Raw genomic sequence first — 18,918 nt, 5'->3', positions numbered from 1 at the left:
AGCTTTTAGGAGCAATCCTTCTAAACTTGCTATCCCATACTGCTTTTTTAATTAAAAAAGTATCCTCCAAATTACTTCTGGTTTCCATCTGAATTTGGCTTTCATTTACCTTTCCGACTGCGCGAACGCTGGCATGTATTTTAGCAAGTACAGCAGCACAGAGAGGGGTGGGGGGTCAGTCTCGTGATCAGCATGCGTCTTCCCTGTTTACCTACATCCTTTCATCTCAGTCCTCTGCTGCATATGCTTAGCATCTGGCTGCTAACCAAACACGTTTGACTGCTGTCTACAAATAACATGATTCCAAATATAAAATATTCTGTGACTCACATTAATTACAAAAAGAAAAAGAACAAAAAAAGGGGGGTTCTAATGAACTGGAAGTTTTCCTGGGAAGATGAAGCGATCTATCTGATTGCCATGAGCCAACTAAAGAAAAAAATAAATCCACAGAGGAAAAGAGAAGTCTCAATTATAGTATAAAAGACAGTGTGCTATGTATTTTAGATAATAGATTTAAAATTATACTGAGTCAGCCTCAGTGATGGCAAAACAGCTGGGGTCGTAGCCACAGCTGTAATCAGAGGGGTTTAAGAAAGAGATGTGAGGATGCTTTTCTGACAGCCGCGTGCTGCTGAGGCACCCTCAGCCCGCCCCGATGCGGGGAAGCATTACGGCGTCCCCGTTACATTTGCTGCTGGGGATTGCTGAGCACCCTTGCACGGAGCCATGGTTTACAGTAGCCTCTGATCACATCCCACCTTGCCTCGCTCTGTGCCCTTTACCAAAGCTAAGAGTAAGCTCAATTTATTTGCTGGCATTTGGCAATCTAGATATTAACCCATTTTAAATTTATTTTGTGAACCCACATTTCTTAAAGGTTGGGGTATCATGTCAAATTACTGCAGCTGCCCTTTCTTCTGCACTCCCAGGCTAGAAATGATGACTTTTCTCTGGCTCCCAAAAACATGCCCTCTCCTGAGACTGGCTGGGCTACTTGTTTTTGCAGGGAAGTCTGAAACCCCCGTAGAAAAGCTGCTCAGTGTTTGGCACATGGAGAAGGTCACACCTGATGAGATAAGAAATGTTATTTTTCAAGCCTATAGTCAAGTATTGCAAATAATTACAAAATAGAGCTCTGTATTTATGTAGCTTAGTGTTTTTATAACTTGCATTGATCAATGCTTGCTTCCAATCTCATGCATGAAAAATTCTATCAAGGATAATGCTTATTCAGTGCAAATCTCGGTTAGAAATAGATCCTCAGGTGATACATCCATGATGAGCCATTTTAAAGAGGGTATTATATGTCTCTCAAAGACTTTCGGGAGGGAGGAGGAAAAAAGTACTTTGAGACAATAGCAAGCTGATTCAGTAGCTGCACATGAGAAAGGCAGGCTCACGGTGCAGCCTTTGCAGTACAAGCTGAGCATCGCAGCGCTTTTATGAAATGCAAACGATTTAGATGAAATGAGAAGAGCTAAGAGAAACTAAGGACAGGCCCAGCAAAGGCCAATTAAAACAAGATGGATGCAAATCTTTGCAGGAGTTTGGAGGGAAACTAGGACTGAACTGTTCCATCACTGCTGCTGCTTGCAGAGTTGTTTGCTTTCAGATTGACAGCTGGGACAGGTAGCTGGAGTGTTGATCTCTTCTAAAAAATGCATGTTTTTGTGGTCTCTCTGGGACTGTTTAACAGACCTACAAGGCTGGATGAAGCAGAGACACGTCTTCCAAATCAGGTACTTGATCAGGCTTCCTTTACAAATGCTGGCAGTCCTCAGTTAACTGTTTTTAGCCAAGAAGGTAACATCTGAAAGGTGTCTTTCACTCTTCTCTTAAAAACTACAATCGAAATACAGCACGGGCAAGTGGTTTGCTTTAAAAGGTCATGCCAGTTTCTCATCTGTATCATACGACATGATCCTTTCTGCTTGAGCTAGGAGCTACTATTGCAAGTGAAAGCAATAAAACGTGCATCCAAATGCTACACCGCCCAAAATATCACCCACGAATGACAGTGTTACAGAGAGTGGTGACACAGATGATGTGCAAAGAACACACAGACATTTTGGGGGCTCAGTCCAGCTGCTGGGTCTCCATCCTCAGTCCTGCACAACATCTGCCCTGGACACTGCAAATGTCCTCCCAGAGCAAACTAGCTGTGGAAACCCTCCCCTTGAGTTAATCATCACTGAATGAAACCAGTTTTTTTCCTGAATGCCCTCTGCTATTAAAGTAGTTCATGACTAGGAGGGGGTGAGAGAGCAAGGATATAATTAGAAGTGCATTCATCACTCCTGCTGGTAATTGTTTTCCAAGAACGCTTAAAAAGAGAACCTATTGCTTTCTGAAGTGCCCTATCATGCTGCAGGTACCAGTCACAAATCACATGAAGCTGGTGAGTCCAGCCCGGTCCCTGGCAGTGGTCATCTGCACGACAGATCCCACCACTCCATGTCCATGGGGGACGTGGGAGCAATGACAAGAAAAATGAGAGCCCATTGAGAGAGATTTATGGGGCTGGGAGGAAAATGCCTCCCAGGCGGTCGCAGCCTGGCCCCAGCGCTTACAGCCGCTTTCTGAACTGCTGAAACTTGGGACGTTTGCAAAGTGGAAAAGAAAAGGAAAAGAACAGAAAATGAAGCAAATTAGTTTCTTCAGATTTGGGATTCAGCCTCCACCTTCATTGTGACAGCATGCATCAAAACAAATTTATTTTAGATAACTGTGACTGCAAATGATGCATTTCTTGATCTGGCAGGGAAGGGTTTGAAAGTCTCCCTGTAAAAATGAGGCCAGTTGATCTGTGCCTTGGCTGTTTATTACACAAAATTAAAGTGGGTATGAAATGCTACTGAATCAAAATGGCAACACTCACTACCAGCTGCAGAGTGCCTCTTATCAGTGCTCATGCCTGCGCTGAAGTTTGTCTTCTACTGAGTGGCCCAAAATGAGGTGCAGACATGGTCTGGTGGTGACCAAGAAAAGGATAAGTTCATCCTTTGCTTTGCTCCTGTTCCTGTGGCCACAGCAGGGACTCCCAGCCAGGGCTGTTACAGGGGTTTTTCAGGTCAATAATAAAGATATTAAAGGGAGCAGGATGGGCCCATCCATCCCCTGTCCATCTCCCCTATGTGATGGGGTCCCACTGGCACTCACCTGCTCACTGGCTGCAAAAGCTCCTACGAGCCACCAGAAATAATTAAAAGCACCACTCTGGATTTAAGGACAAAACCCTCCACCTCTATAAATAAATAAATAAATAAATAAACAGCATCCTCCTCCCCAAGCAAGTCAGAGGAAAAATCAAACCAGGACAAACAGCTAAACTAACACCATCCTCGCAAAAAAATGCTAGGAATCCCCTGCCCTGCAAAGCCCCTGCCTATCTAATACATTAAAGACGATCAAAAAAGTAAAAGGCTTGTCAAAAGTAATCAAAAGTCATCAAAAGATTTGAAGGCGTGGAAAGATTTTGCTCCCTCATAGGGGGTTGCACACTGCAAGGTTTCAGTCTGACTCTGCTTGCTGTCACTTTGTCCCCATGCAGCACCCTGGGTGTGGGTGTTGGTGGGAGACAGGGGACCCTGCTTGATGTGGGTGGCTGTGGTGGCCGGCTGGGGGGGATGAACAGCCACCCTGACGACCATCAGCCTGCGCCCCCCTGCCTGCCTGCTCAGAAGCATGGACCACAACCTCGTAACTTGTTCTTGCCTTCGTCCTGCTCCCACACTCTGGAGAAAGGTTGGGTTTTCTGAGAAATTGAGATATCTGTGGAAAAACGCCTGGGGAGGAGCAGCTACGGCAAGCCAGTGCTTCTGCTCACAGGCTGAGGGCAGGTTGGTCTGCACAGCCTGGTGATGATGGACCCAGCCCTTGGGCCATGTGATTCATACGCTGTTTTTATAAAAGTTCATTTGTACGGAGCTGACATGGTGCAGGATAACATGTTTCTTCTGCTGCTGTTCAAACAAGTTATTTCCACCAAAAAATGCAAGCCAGTGTTTTGCTTTATGATCCTTTTAATTGGCTGCACAGTCCATAATGGGTATTATCATGCCCTGGAAGTCAACTTTATTGTGGTATTCCACCACGTGCAATTAGGAGGGGCTCGCTGTATCCTGTAAATGCTGAGTTTCGCACGTGGCGTAAGTGCTGAATAGAAAAATCCATTCCTCCGTGAGGTTTCCTTATTAGTAAACTCTAATAAGCTATTGAACAACGTTCAGTGCAACAGTCAAGAAACCTGACTGTAATAACAGCCCCTTTAGTGAACCCCAGACACGTCAATAACAGATAATCCTGCAACATACAACAGTAGATGGTGCTCTTGGTTTGCATTAGCTGCCTGCAGACACAGCATGAGGAGATTGTCCACTCTTAAGCATGTCTTTAGTGAGACAGTCCTTCAGAAGCAAAGCTGGAGATGCCTGAGTATTTTATTAGCCTCGCTAAGTCTCATGATGGCCACAGCTCCCAAATCCCCATGTACACAGTCCACCGACATGTTCTTCAAGAAAGTGCCGAGGCTAAGTATGCATATAGGCAACAAGCCAGCTTTTCCACGGCTCCTTGCAACCCTAGAAAGCACTGTCTCCTGGAGAGGTCCCTCTGCAAAAGAAAGCTGAAGCCTCAAGAAAACACACCCAGTGCTTGGCTGCGTCCGGGGGCTGGCGTTGCAGCCCACTGCGGGCGAAGGCATGCTCTGCAGGAGCACCAGCTCCTCCGGTCAGCCAGCACAGCGTTTACAGCTCTGCAAAACCCTTCTCAGCTCGAGCCAGTTCATACTCTTGACAGGAGGAATAAAGCAACATTTCTGTTTTATGGTGTCCTCTTTGTAGGAAGAGGCAAGGCAGTCGAGATAGGGCTGGGCAAGTTTGACGTGGTCGTGGACATGCACCCACCGCTGGGGCAGCACGTCCCTGGCACAGGCAGCTGGTGCAGGGATGGTGCTCGTGTCCCCGTGGGCTCTCCCATTGGTTCTGGGTGAGGTGGCTGCTCTACCACTTTGCTTTGTCCAGCTACACATTTTAAATCATAGCAATTACAATTTCCATGTTTAGGTGTCACTTCCATGAGGGGCTGCGTGGGAGCTGATGACACTTTGTACCTGAGAGGATATATCAGCAGGTAGAAAACATAAAGCCTCAAAAATACTTTCTGAAAGGATAAACACCCATGTGAAGTCCTCTTTGGGGACTGTTGCAATTCAGGATGAGAATTTGATAAGGCCTTAAAAAGCAAGGCATGCTGTAAAAGGCTTGGTGCTCAGCGCTTGTACAAACAACTCCTTTTCAGTGCAAACAGGTACTTCAAACCAAACTGGGCTCCGTGAGAGTTATCGATTTCTATAAACTATATGCACACACTATAGCCCATGGTTGAGCACCACCAGTTTAAGATTATACATAATCTATAAAAATATTTCTACTTAAGCAAGTGGTGCTCCATCATAAAACAGAACAGCTGTGCATGGATATAATGGAAAAGAACAGCGACGATTATACACATGCAGACGTATGTGCCTATATGTGCCTGCGTGCTTGTGCACAGGCACAACTGGCATCTTTTAAATACGCTCCATCGCCTGGACATTAAAAGGCTTGAAAAAAAAGAAGGAAAAAATGAATGCTTCTGCAGCTTCCTCTGCACTAATTGAATTTCTGTCCATAACATTTACAGACTTTAAGAAGAGCCTGCATAATTACCTTTTCTCTTGATTTTTTTTCTCCTCTCTGTTTAAAACTCATTGTATTGTGTCATTTTATAGGCACCAGGAATAAATCTTTTGTCAACTCTATTGCATTATTATGCAAAGTACACAAAAAGTATAGGAATAAAACAGCCCAAGAGAAGCTGAATGCTGTTCCTTTCAGTCCTCCCATTCTGCCCCAGCAGCAAGCCTCCAAGTTTGCTAACACAATCTTTTTCTCAGAGAAACTTCCTCACCCTCAACCATTGATTGCAAAGAGTTCACTTGACCATGCTAATGCTGGCTACGAGGAAGTGTATTTACTGAGAGAAGAAAGACTTGATGAAGAAGCCATCAATTATCTCTGCAGAATTGATCCTGGGAGGGTGAAGGAGCTGCTGGGCACCGGGAGGATTTCTTGGCAGGAGGAGAGAGGTCAGCTGCAATAAAATCCCTTCTCCCCAAGGGATGGAGACGCGTCCCAAGAAGAACCGTTTTAGGAAAAACCAAAATCATTGACGTTCAAAAATATTCCGAAGCGCAAAGCTCAAGAGGTACGTGGGAACTTGTCAGCTCCTTCAGGTGGTCTCGGCAGGCTGTGATTAATCTGAGGAACTCGGAGTGAGAGCTGAGGTGTGGGAAGAGGGACCTTAACCCGAGGCTGACCCTGCCCCGTTTGCCACCACAAAGTACAAGCCAGGCGTCTTCCAGCCGATTGTAAAGCTCCGAGTAAGAACTCATTTAAACACATTAGTGTGTGCTTTAACTTCTAACCCAGGCTCGTTAACATTGTTGGAACAGAGCTTTGCTCCCACAATGTATCCACAAAATGGAATTAAGCAACTTAATTAGGCTGGGTAAAACACAAAGAGGGATTTAAGAGCGGAGGACTTGGCATCTCTCCGCAAGGTGACGTCAGGGGCCGCTGGAAAAGCTCATCCACCCAGCTCTGACCCTGGAAATTTCCTCTGCTGGAAGAATACTGGAGTAGGATTTCTGCTCATTATTTGTTTGTTTTGTTTTGGGTTTTTTCTGTCCTACCATAAAACACTGCAGAGAGCTAGACTCACAGTATGAGAAACTCCTGGCACTCCTGCCACCCATTTCTCTTCCCTTTCTTGTTTCACCTTATATAAATAATGGCCCTTTGCTTAGGAGAAGAAAAGTACAGCGTCTGTGCTGGTGAAGAAAACAAAAATTAAGGGAGAAAAGAGTCAGAACAGAGCCAATAGTAAACTTGTACTTTCTTAGAGGTAAATGATTAATGTATGGTCACTTGGGGAGCTGGCTCCAGGGGGTTACCCAAATTTATCCACTCATATCTAGCTGCTATTGTCAATTTTTTTCAGTTGACAACACGGAGATTGCAATATGGTGGGAGAAACCCTTAGCCCCCATGTCAAACTGAAAAGTCTAAAATACTTTATTCTTCGTTGTTTACTTACTCAAGTCCATCTTTAGACAAAAGGTTGAGTGCTCTGCACACGCCTCCTGGAGTGGAGGGGCACGGGCCTGTGTGGAGCACCTTTTTGGTGGACCACAGGCTCCACCATTAGAAGATCCTGCTTTGTGCCTGGAGGGTCCATCTGAGCAGCCAGGTGTGAAGTCTTGGGAGCCTGGAGCAGCTGGTGTTCTGGTCGGCTCTGCGATGACTTATATCTGCTTCAGAGGTGCCAAAGCACTGTGGGAAAGGTGGAGGAGCTGCCAAGAGAAATGTCTGGCTCTATTTCTTGGACAAATTCAATGCTTCTGGAAATTCAGATGGAGACATGCATCCCTGGGAAATGTTTACCATTGTTGCTGGCATTAATCTCCCAGAGACGTGCTGGGAAGCGCGATCATTGGGTTGACTTGCCCTTCTTTGGCACAAGCTGGGCGCTTCTCCCAGTCCCACAGGGACCCTCGCCATGAGCCCAGCTTGCTCCTGCCCTGCCCCGCACGCCGGGGAGCCACAACTGTCCATGGCCCTGACCTGCTCTGCTCCTCCTGCAAAGCCTTCTGCCCCGAGGAGCTGTTTTATGCACTCTCCTTAAATACCATAATGCTTCAATGGATATTTTTTGTACCTCTACGGCTTAACTGAAGATTTTTCATTATTTTCTTTCATCATCTCAAGCTACTCGTTTGCCTTCAGCCGAGCCCCTTAAAAATAATGTCATCCTCACCGCACCTTTGGCTCAGGTATTCTGGGATCCTAGACTGTACTAATAAAACACACATCCTATCTGCAGATCTGAAAAAAGAAAACAAAACCCCCAAAATTTTAAGAAAGCTGATGAATTTAGCCTCATGACATTACCTTAAGATGTGTGACTTTAACAGGCAGATCACCACATTGCAAGTCCTGAGCCCTCACACAAAGCTGAACTCTATATCATATAAAATACTAACAAGATCGGGCTAATCACACTTCTTTGTGATGGGAAAATATTTGTTGCTGTGACTTATCTTGCCCCTTTCAGTACAACTGGTTGCAACTATTTGCTCCGCTTTCAGGCTGCTGTTTGCAAATAGTGATGGAAAAGGGGGTGTGAGCATCATTGCACAAACAGCTTTCTGTTTGCGTAGCTGTTTGAGAACGGCTGTGCCGTGCACGAACACCAGGATGAGCAGAAACAAGTATTTATGAATTATTTACATTTCTTTAGTTGCTGTTCATCATTTGTTATTTTTCTGTTTAAACAATTTGTCCTCTGTTCCAGGAGCAGAAGGAAAGCCAAAATGACTTCAGTGACAACTCAGATATCCCACAGAATGACTAGTAAGTAGTCAAAGTAAACAACTTATGAAGGAAATACAGCCTGAAAGATTATTCATCCCATCCACACAACAAATTTGTCAGAAAAAGGAATTTCTGTTCTACAGAAAAGCCTCGAATTAAAAACCAAAGAGAAAAATCTTTTACCTTTTCCATAGAATAAAAATGTTACAAAATAGAATAAAAATTTGTGATATTATTGTGGTTCTTTGTTTCTAAAATGTGAGAACATCAGAATCACGCAGAAAAGTAAAGAATTGAATTGAGTCAGCTAAGGAGATGATGTGATGCTTTTTCCTTATCAAAATGAGAGAGAAGCACTTTATTTTGACTTTTCCCCATCAAAAATGTTGTGGAAATCAGCGGTTTCCTGTGCAACATTTTGATGAAAGTAAAAACCACATTTGCTAACAAAACACCACTCCAGCAACAGCTCTAGTGACTGCCTGCAAGTTACAGGCCTGATCCCGATACCAGCGTCCCCTCAGCAGAAGTCTGTTGAGTCAACTGGAGCTACTCTTGGCCTACACAAGGCTCCATCAGCTCGGAGATACCTCAGAGATGCTTCCTGAGCTGGGAAGGGGCTGTGCTCATCGCTAATTTATTCTCCATGAATAATTCAACCACTTCTTGTCATTGCTTTGCCGCACGTGTTTCTGTCATATACCGCATTTGATTTTATCATTGAAACCTCGAAACTGGAGGTGGAAAGAGCGTAACGTGGGTTCCCATCCCCCTGGCCAGAAGTATTCCCCACGCTGTGTCGGTGCGGCGTGCAGCGCTGCCAGCGATGGAAATGAGCCTGGCCTCACCGGCAGCACTACAGCAACTCAGGGCTTACGTCTGCAATATATCCCCTGAAACTAAGAAGGCAAACATGGGTCGTGGAGAGCTATAACATTATTGGGTTTGAATATTTGTATTTTACTTGAGGGGTTTACCGCAAAAAAATAATAACTTGTTTCTAAGCATAGGCGAGATATAGATATAGATAAAATTGCATTTTTATGTAAATAAAAATTGCAGAGAAAAATCTGTTCTTCCTCTGCCCAGCTTAAATATGAGAACATACTGCAGGGTTTATTTTCCAGGTGAATTGTTGGAGCTTTAACTCTATAAATAAGCCTAGCTCCATTGATCTCAATGGCACAAAGCTGATTGACACATACTGAGGATACATGCATAAGTATTTTCCATAATGAGCTCCTTCTGAGCCCACGATTGCCAATTGATGTGGCAATTACATATTAATATGTGTGACTGTGCACAATCAAACTGGGCTAGAAGGGATGCAACCTTTTGTTTTTTAAAATTAATAAAATATTTATTGCAATTAGCTCATATCTCCCAATTTGTTGCCAATTAACTAAGTGTTTAGTGTGCAGCTGATTGAGGCTGCAGCCACGGGGCTGCACTAGGGGAACAAATTGGAGGCTTCTTGCACTGAATTTCTCTCTGTTTCATTCTCTCCAGGTAGGAGCAGAACAGCAAGAGCTGGGAAACGGTAAGGACTTTCCTCTCCAGGGAAAGACATCTCCCGTCATCAAGAGGAGACGAAGCTGGCAGACAGCTAAAACACCCCAGAGATTAAAACTCAAAAGTGCATCAGGCTAAACTTCTGTTGACGAAGACCAGAGATTTTGACCAATATGTTGAAGTGGGCTTTTTAAATATATTTATTTTTTCCAGGAATATTGATTAAATGGGGAGAAGTTGAAGAGTGTTGCAACACAGAATGACACCAAGTTTTGAAATGTGTTTGCCATGGAAAAGCAAATCTTGATTTTTAGCTGGTCTGGTATATGGTGTATGTTAATCTAATATTAGGGGATTCCAGTATTATGGGACCTCAAGGCATGGCAAAATATATACATATTTATACAGCGGCCAAGAAAGGACAGGAAAAGTACCGGAGATGATGTCTCTGACTAGTAGAGAGCCTTCCCAGCTGCTGTAGGCTACAGTAATGCTGCTGGAAAGATGACTTAGCTGCTTGGCTGGCAAGTGCAGGCTTTAGTGGTGATGTAGCAGCTCCTCTGGAAGTCTGACGACAGGATTGCCTTGAATAGGAGCCTTTAATGAACATCTATCCCTGCCCGATGCTTTGCTCCTGGTCCTTTCTGAGTTTGCCTTTCTCCTGGGCGTTAGCAGGAAGAGCACGGCTGATGTTTCTGTGTGCAAGCCAAAAAAACCCCACAAAATCCAAAGCCCAGGTTCTTCCAATACTTGAATTCTCACTTGCATCCCATAGAAGTTGGTTATTTAAATTACATTCACAGCCTTAATGCCTTGATGACTCCTTTTCAGAGCATTTTCTTCCCACTTGTACATTTTTAATTTAAACTAATGAGCTATTCCTACATTCCTTCCTTCGTGTCAGAGAGCAGGACAGATTCGTTAGAACTCCGGCAAGTTCTGGAAATGAGCTTATAAAATCTTTACTTGGGATCTTTCAGATGAGCACACGTCTGCCGGAGGAAGAGCCAAGTTCTGTGCCAAGAGAAAGAGCAGCCCCTGGGGTTTTTTTTTTTTATGGTTTTTGTTCAGCTTGCTCGAAGTCTATAATGAGGGACTGTCTCTTCATCAAATCTGTCTAATGGGATCTTTGATCTCCATTAGGAACTGGAGCTCAGCAAGGAGAGAATCAGCATCAGTAACGCATTTCATCTGAACCTCCCCGCTCTGATACAAAAATGGTGATTCATCCCCCAACTAGGCCATTTTTTTCAATGAGCTTGCCATTCATGGGAATTAGGTCTAGTCCATGCTGCTGTAGCTCACATAATTATTAATAAACTGAATGTCTGCATCTAAAATAAAATCAAATCGCATCTTCTTTTCTAAGAATGGCTGGGCAGAGCAAAGCTGACTTTGTTCTAGCTAAGGGATAATAAGAGCAGCCAAGCCCCAGCAGTGTGAGCATTTAACGTGGGCTCACACAAGCGGAGTATGAGGGGACGTGGGACATGGGAGGTGTCAGCGCTGTCACGGCTTCTCCGCTTACACCCTTGTCGGAGCTGAACTGCGCTGCGTCGAACGGAGCTGGACCTGCCTTTTGTAGTATCCTCCGGGGTCAAGGCATCTTCTTGGAGCTACACAGGTGTTTATTATGAACATGGAAAGAAGGGTGATGGCTAGAGAACTGGAAGAGGACAGAGAATGATGCCTGTAAATCTCCCCTCTTTTTCTTACAGTGATTCAATTTCATCAGCCCTGTGATGGAGCCTCTCTCTTTCTATGGGAGATTAGCACCACATCGTCCCTATACAGAAAATCACCAACAGCCATGAGTACCCCCTTAGCACAGGCCCAAGATCTTTTTAGGTGATTCAGGCTCAGGTAAAGCTGAGCAGTTTCAGCCCTATTCCTCAACGGTGATTTCAGCCTTCCTAAGGGTGCTGCGGAGGTCAGAGCCTGGACCACCGCCCATGGTGCGGCTGGAGAGTTCACCCACTCCGGAGATTAACAGGCTCTAAATCCACGCACGCAGCCCCGCTCTCCCTGGAAATGGGCATGGATTGGGTTCGTGACAGCAAAATTTATTGCAGCATGAACAGCGGGGCAGAGTGGAGAAAGAACCTCGGGAAAGAAACCTCTGGCTGGATATCTTGATCTGCCTCTTCCTGTTATTTCATTGCAGTGTGCATACTGCTGAGGCAAACAATTCTTGCAGAAAAACAAGGAAAAAAAGAGTATTTCCATCATTTCACAACTGTTGGTGGAAATTCAGGGAGTAAACAAAATCCTGCCCTAGTACAGGCATCATTTAAATGAAGTCACTGCTGAAGTTTTGACCGATTACTGGTTCAGAGCCAAGGAGCTTCATTATCAGGTATGGATGACTATGCAGCACTGAGCGCTAGGGAAACCATCCCTCTGGAGCTGTAAATGGGGCAAATATGATAAAAGACAGCAACCATGGAATTCCTTGGTGCCATTTTTCACAAAGTCGTGTTTCAGAGTAGAAATGTATTTCCTGTGATCTTTATAGTTGTGAAGAGCTACACTGCTTGCATGATAGCTCTGCCAGTAAATGTACTGAGAAAAGCAATACGAGTATTTAATGTTCAGCAAACTATTACCAGGTGTATGCTTTTACAGTCCATTGCAATCGAAAGTAGAAGGTGGGGTTTTTTCACCTAGGGGTAAAAATAAGTAAATCTGACACAAAATATAGTGTAAGAGAAGGAGCTCATGGTTTCTTTAAGGAAAGAAAGAGGTAGCACATAAAAATAAACAGTCACTTGCAAACACGGTATTGAAGCAGATACTTGCTGCTTTGCTCCGTCAGGGTGCAACCCTTTGTATACTTCCCCCTGCAACATTATTTCTGATGAATTATTGAGATTGGAAAGATATTTTACCCTCCCAACCAGCTCAGGCGAATCACTAAGTGCATCAAACCCTCTACTATTTTATCGAACCTGAAAACATTTTTTAAAATGAGAGAGGCATGTCTGCTTTTAACACAGATTTTATCCTTCTTACATTCTTCCCAAAGCCCTCTCAGGACTTGGGGAATTTTCTCCATTGTTCATGGGGCTTTGGGTTGGGTATTTTTTTAAGACAATGTTGAATTATTGAAAAACAGTAAAATATTTATTATCTGATCAATAATACATTGGATGCTCTGCTACTTATTTTTATTATTGACAGAAACAACTTAGCCGCCTGAGATGAGAATACACTAAGATGAGGCAGATGTTGCTATAATCAGGGCAACAGGGAATTGGATATGAGGTGGCCACGGGCTGGGCTACGGACATCCCTCCGCACTGGTGAATATTCAATCTCTCTGGAAAGAGGTGCTTCATCTCCTGCGGAGGAAAGTGTTGCAACACGGGGTATGTACATCCTAGCATCAGACTGTATGTTACAGCCAGAACAGTCTCTTGTCAGGCAGTAAGAGGCTATCATGGAGTGGCGTTCCCGATACGCATCTTTCCGAGAGCGCTGTTTTGAGATGGAGATGTCCCGCCTAGCTCAGAGAATTCGATCTCGAAGGTGGCACAGCTCAAGGGACATCCCTTTTGCTGAACAAAACTGCGCTTGCATTTTGACGAACGCCTCTGTGCAAGTACATGGGTTTGCGCAGGGATACACGGTAGAATATATGATGTGTATGTCTGTGTAGTGGTTCCAGATTCTGTTTAGAGCTGGTTTTAAACACAAATGAAAAGAGAGCAATAAATTAAAAAAAAAAAAAAAGAGATAAAGCAAATTAAGGAAATCCTTGGAAAATTTAAAATGCACAGAGATCAACTAAGAGAAGGGATATGCATCCCAGGATGATAAAGGAACTACCAGGTAGAGTCATTTACTTGTCTTGACTTATTTCTGAGAAACTACAGGTATCTGAGGAGCACCAGAAGAAGAGAGAAATGCAAATATTGTCCTACTCATCAGAAAATCAGAGAAAGAATGACACAGTCAGTTACCATACACCGAATTCCTAAATCTGAAACAAATATTAGGAGATAAATATTTCTTTGAGGGTGGGCTTGTACCAAAAAAATAATAATCTTGCAGACAAGTTCAATATCTTATTAAAATAGAATTACAGTTACTAGCTGAAGGGAATGTGGTGGGCGTAGTCTATTTGAATTTTAGAAAAGCATCTGATGCAATCTCTCATAAAATTTTAATCTCGAAATAAATTAAAACTGTCTTTGATATAAGCACAGCTACATGGATCCATAACTGGCTAAAGAATCATAAAAGTAAGAATGAAAAGTGGCATTTACATTGCACTGGAGGAAGTTGTCTTTCTTAATGCAACTCCGATAAGAATAATTGGCCTTATTTATTATCTCCCTAGCAATAGAGAATAGGAAGTGTAACGGCACGTTGCCAGACTAAACAGGAAGGCATATAATGGACACGGACATTGGGAAAGAAGTAATATAGTGTTTTTCTGCCCATGGTGGACAGTTACAGCAGGCAGATAAGGTGCTTTAAATTCATGGCTTTGCTTACTCAGAGGTACCCTGGGCAAGCAGAGACTAGCGTTGCAGTCAGCTCTCCTATTTTAAACCAACAAGCAGGCAGGGAAGTTAAATGCTTGTCGTTCATAAACAGTAACGTATGTGATATTCACGATGTTAACAGTTATTTGTGTTTTCCCTTAAATGGATCTAGCCTGCAAGAAGGAACCTGCTGTGACTCATTAGGAGATCCTGGGGGACTGGTGCCCTGTTGTGGCTTGGGGCTGGACTGCCTTTCAGCCGTCTGCTTTTTGGGGACAGCTAAACTATTCTCCCCTTTTGGTGAGTCCAAACCAGATGGGACTAGAGCTGTCAGTGACCTGCCTCATAAAGAAGACGTACGGACCAAGGTGTGAAAAGGTATTGGTGAGTTATTTCGTAATGCAGTACTGCGATTCTGGGATTTGGGACTTGTTTTAAAACTCCTTGCTCTAATTAATCCATATGAACAACAGAGGGGTCCCTTGCTAGTTTGCCTGGGAAAGAAAAAAAAGAAACTTCAGAAAGTTCTGGGGAGAGCAAAAATTGAGCTGGAGAGTCCAGAGGAGACAGAAGTAGGTATCATCTCTGCACAGTGGTAATTGACTTTGAAGACACTATTCATCTGAATTACTCAGTTCACAAGGATTCCCATCCTTTCCATCTTCACAGAGCAATTCAATAAATTCAAGAGAAAAGATGTGCAAAGAACTGATTTTTCTGTCTGTTGCACAACCTGAAGAAGGAAATGTAAAAGGAAATCATTTCACATCAACCTGAAGCGATTTATAAAATTCATTTAGTGAAATTAAAGTAAAAAAATCTTTCTCATGAAATGAAAGACTTTCATTATCTATTTTTTAATTCATTTAAAATAAAATAGATGTCTTGTTGTTATAAAATTTAAAAATGCTTTGTTCAAAGACATCAAGAATAAATACCCTAATTTATATTTTTTTTCCTAAGGACTTATTTTTCCTAAACAATTTCTCAAACAAAAAAATATTAGGAAAATCTTTTCTCCAGCTAGTATCTGCATCTTACCGATGGGAAATGTTCGGAGGAAAGTTTTCCCCAACTTCAGCTGATTCTGGAGGCTCCCAGGTGCTTTCTTTACTTTGTACATCATGATGTACACGGATGGGCACTGCTCTCTCATAGCTGTTTCTTCTGTAAAGCCTCACCAACCCCAGCACCGAGGAGGGGGCAGCATCACAGAGGCAGGAGGTGGTGACCCCCAGCGCTCTCCGCGGCAGCACCTCCCCTAGAAGCGAGGGCTTGCAGTGCTACTGCTGCGTGACGGGAGCTAATCCTGCACCCGGCTCTTGCATGCGCCGCTGATGCTGGCTGGTACTGTCACTGACCCTCCTTCCACATGGCTTTTGGGGATCATTTCTCACTTTGGGTGAGCTGCATGATGCAGAGAGAGTTTGGAGATTCAATCACAGAAAAGACCTCCACGGTGGAGATGTTTCAGAGCCCGGCTGTAGCTGTGGAAGTCTACTTCAAATTCAGAGACCTTCACAGAGGTCCTAACTCTCCCCCCCTATCCTCTTAAGCCTCCCATGCTGAGGCTCCCATTGCAACTTGGACGAAAGCTGAGCTCATTAGCACCCGCAGGAAGCAAGTTCGTTAGCTCATGTTCAGCTCGATGGAAAGCGGAGCTCTGGGTTCCTGCGAGCAAGCCCGTATCTGGTGTGACGCTGCAGCCATGTGTCTGGTGCTCCATCTTCCTGCACCATAGAGCATTGCTTGTCACATCTGGAGCTCCCTGCTCGAGCAGCCTTTACTGCATTCTTCATTTTGATGCCTTGTTCCAGGTTTTAAATAGCTGTGAGTCCCCTATTGCTCATTAGCAGGCTCAGAGAAATGGCTTTTATAGACCCATGTATTAAACAAATAAAAGACGTCAAGGAAACTTAAAAACATGTCCAGCTGCTCACAGATTTACTGTGTGAACATTAAACTCTCATTAAACGTACTTTTATAAATGGTGGCTTTATTTTTTGAATCTGAATACCTGTGACAGCGGGAAGTGGGGTTATCGAAATATACTGGCTAAATGAGAACGCTTACCGGCATAAAGTTTGTTGGCCACATCTCAGTGACAATGCAGAGCACGCTGGGTGTTTTGTGGGCTGTCACGCAGGAAGGTGCTCTCAGCCTCGCTAACACAGAGTTTATGAAGTAAATAAACATTTTCTTGCTGTCTGGCTTCCTTGCTTCCCCCCGCCCCCTTTTTGTCTTCTAGGAAGGGATGCTAAAAATTTCACTATTTTATCAAGAAGATGTCTCCACACATCGTGAAATAACCTTGTCTCAAATCCCACATTTTGAACTCTGAAGTGGGTGAAATAGTGATTTGACACCCCACCGCACACAGGGGCACAGTGCTGGAGTGGGGGTATTGCCCCCGTAGTGCGAGCCGCAGGACCACCAGCAGCTCCCACCAGTCCTGCACAGAAATGCCTTGAAACCAGACGTTTCCGCCTCTGGTCCTTATTGCAGCCAAGGCCAAAGGTGCCCCATGAGAAGGTTTGCAGAAGGGCTGGCTGTTACCTGGCTCCGACAGCCTGCTGTGCTGGCAGAGGTCTTTGTGGACACACACTACAAGACACAGCAGTGACACCCCTGTTCGCACCCCTCCTTCCCCTCTCGTTACTGCGGTGCAAAGGCAGAAAAGGGAATCTGCTCACTGTGGCATATTTACTCATCAGACACTATATTGATATGGACAAACGTGAGCAAACGGAATTGGTTTATTCTATATTTGAATTTTTATCTGCAAGAATAATCCATTTATTAGTGAATAATCCAGGCTATTAAATACTAAAATCCCTTCTTTGACTCTGAAAGTCACCGAGCCATGGAGTACAGGTGGCTGGGAGAGGATGCTGGGCAAGCCCTGGGACGTATTGGTCATCTTCTTTGTCCCTCCAGCTGGGAGAGATGTGGTGAGAATGGGGATAGACCTGCGCTCTGACCTGATGTGGCCATACTCATTTTCTGATAATAATATTTCTTCTAATCTGACTCATATATATTCTATTTCTCGTTGCAAAAGTAGAAAGAGATTTGATAGCAGAAGAAAGGGTTTATGTCTTTGGGACACAATTTTCTGAATATTGCACAAAAATGTACATGCAATTCTTGGCAATAATCTAGATTTTGTATGCAAATTGGGTCGCTGTGTGTGTAATTGCCCTTTCAATGCATAATTGCCCATGGGCAGGTTTTGCAGAAGATCTTATCAACTGCATGTGCAGATAAGTCCCACATTTCCATTCACTTCAGGAAATGTGCACGAGCAGGAATTTAAAACCAGACACCCAAGAGGGATGAGGACTTCTTAGCAGTCTGGAAACAATGAACGTTTGGGCTGTAATCAGCAGGCAGGATTTTGTGAAGATTGTGAACCTGAGAAACGGAGAAAATATTTGTCATGCATGTTCAGGATATCCCGTAGCAGAGACAGGCAGCCGGAGGGGGACAGCACCAGCCTTCCGCAGCCTCAGAGAGCGAATGCTGTGCTTGGACAGCATGGCTCATATTAACCCTTCCCTCTTCTGCCCAGCGCAAGCCAAGTGATGTGCAGAAGATGACAAAAAGTCAAATACTCCTCCTTGGGTTCTCATTCTTTCTGTGAATACTGAGATGGGGAGGGGCTGAAGCAGTTTCCTTCAAGCAGCATGGATTTCTGAGAACTCAGTGTGTTCAGGCCTGCGGGACATTGCAGCACCCTGCCCTTTCGGGGACGGATCTGAATTTCAGACTACCCTGTGCAGAGCCCTTTATTAATGAACACCCCTTAATCACTTTGCAGGGAGGATGACATTTGGACAAGTGCATCCCATTTCTCAGCTCTCACAGAAGTCTGCTTCTCCATTCACGGCAGAGGCCAGAGCCTGCAGAGAATTAAGCCCATGCTTAACTTTAAGCACATTTGTTTTCTGTTCCAATTAATACAAATGCTCATTACTTAAGAGCTTTGCTGAAATGGATCCAAAGCACCAGAATGACAAGGATGGGAGAGGCATTTTGATATCACAATTAGAGAAAACCTGCTCCAGTGCCTTTATGGAATTTTCACAAAACTTTTGTGAGTTTTTACCAAAACCTGAAGCCATTTTCCCTTCCACAATCTTTCTACCTAACTTTTAAAGGCACTTTCATTGAAGATTTACCGATAGAAACCTTCTACTGAGTGCATTTGATGGCTCCATATTTCAGAAACAATATGGGAACAGAAAAATCTCTCTCTTTAGGCTCCATTATCTTAGACTCCTATTGTCGGCATAGAGTTATAAAGAACAAATACTACCCTTAAAAGACCGAATAGCTTAACTGCTCAAAACATAAAATGAAAGCACTAAACATATCAGGTTTGTGTAAAAAACGTGCACCTTTTCCCTTGTAATAAACAAATAGATATATAACAGCAACCAAAATAAAACAGGTAAATGCTTTGGCTCCTCTCCTCGGAGTGCCGGGCTCTAACTGCC

The sequence above is a fragment of the Aptenodytes patagonicus genome, chromosome 14 (genome assembly GCF_965638725.1).
Source record: "Aptenodytes patagonicus chromosome 14, bAptPat1.pri.cur, whole genome shotgun sequence".
NCBI classification, from domain to species: domain Eukaryota; kingdom Metazoa; phylum Chordata; class Aves; order Sphenisciformes; family Spheniscidae; genus Aptenodytes; species Aptenodytes patagonicus.
This window is presented reverse-complemented; position numbering follows the sequence as displayed.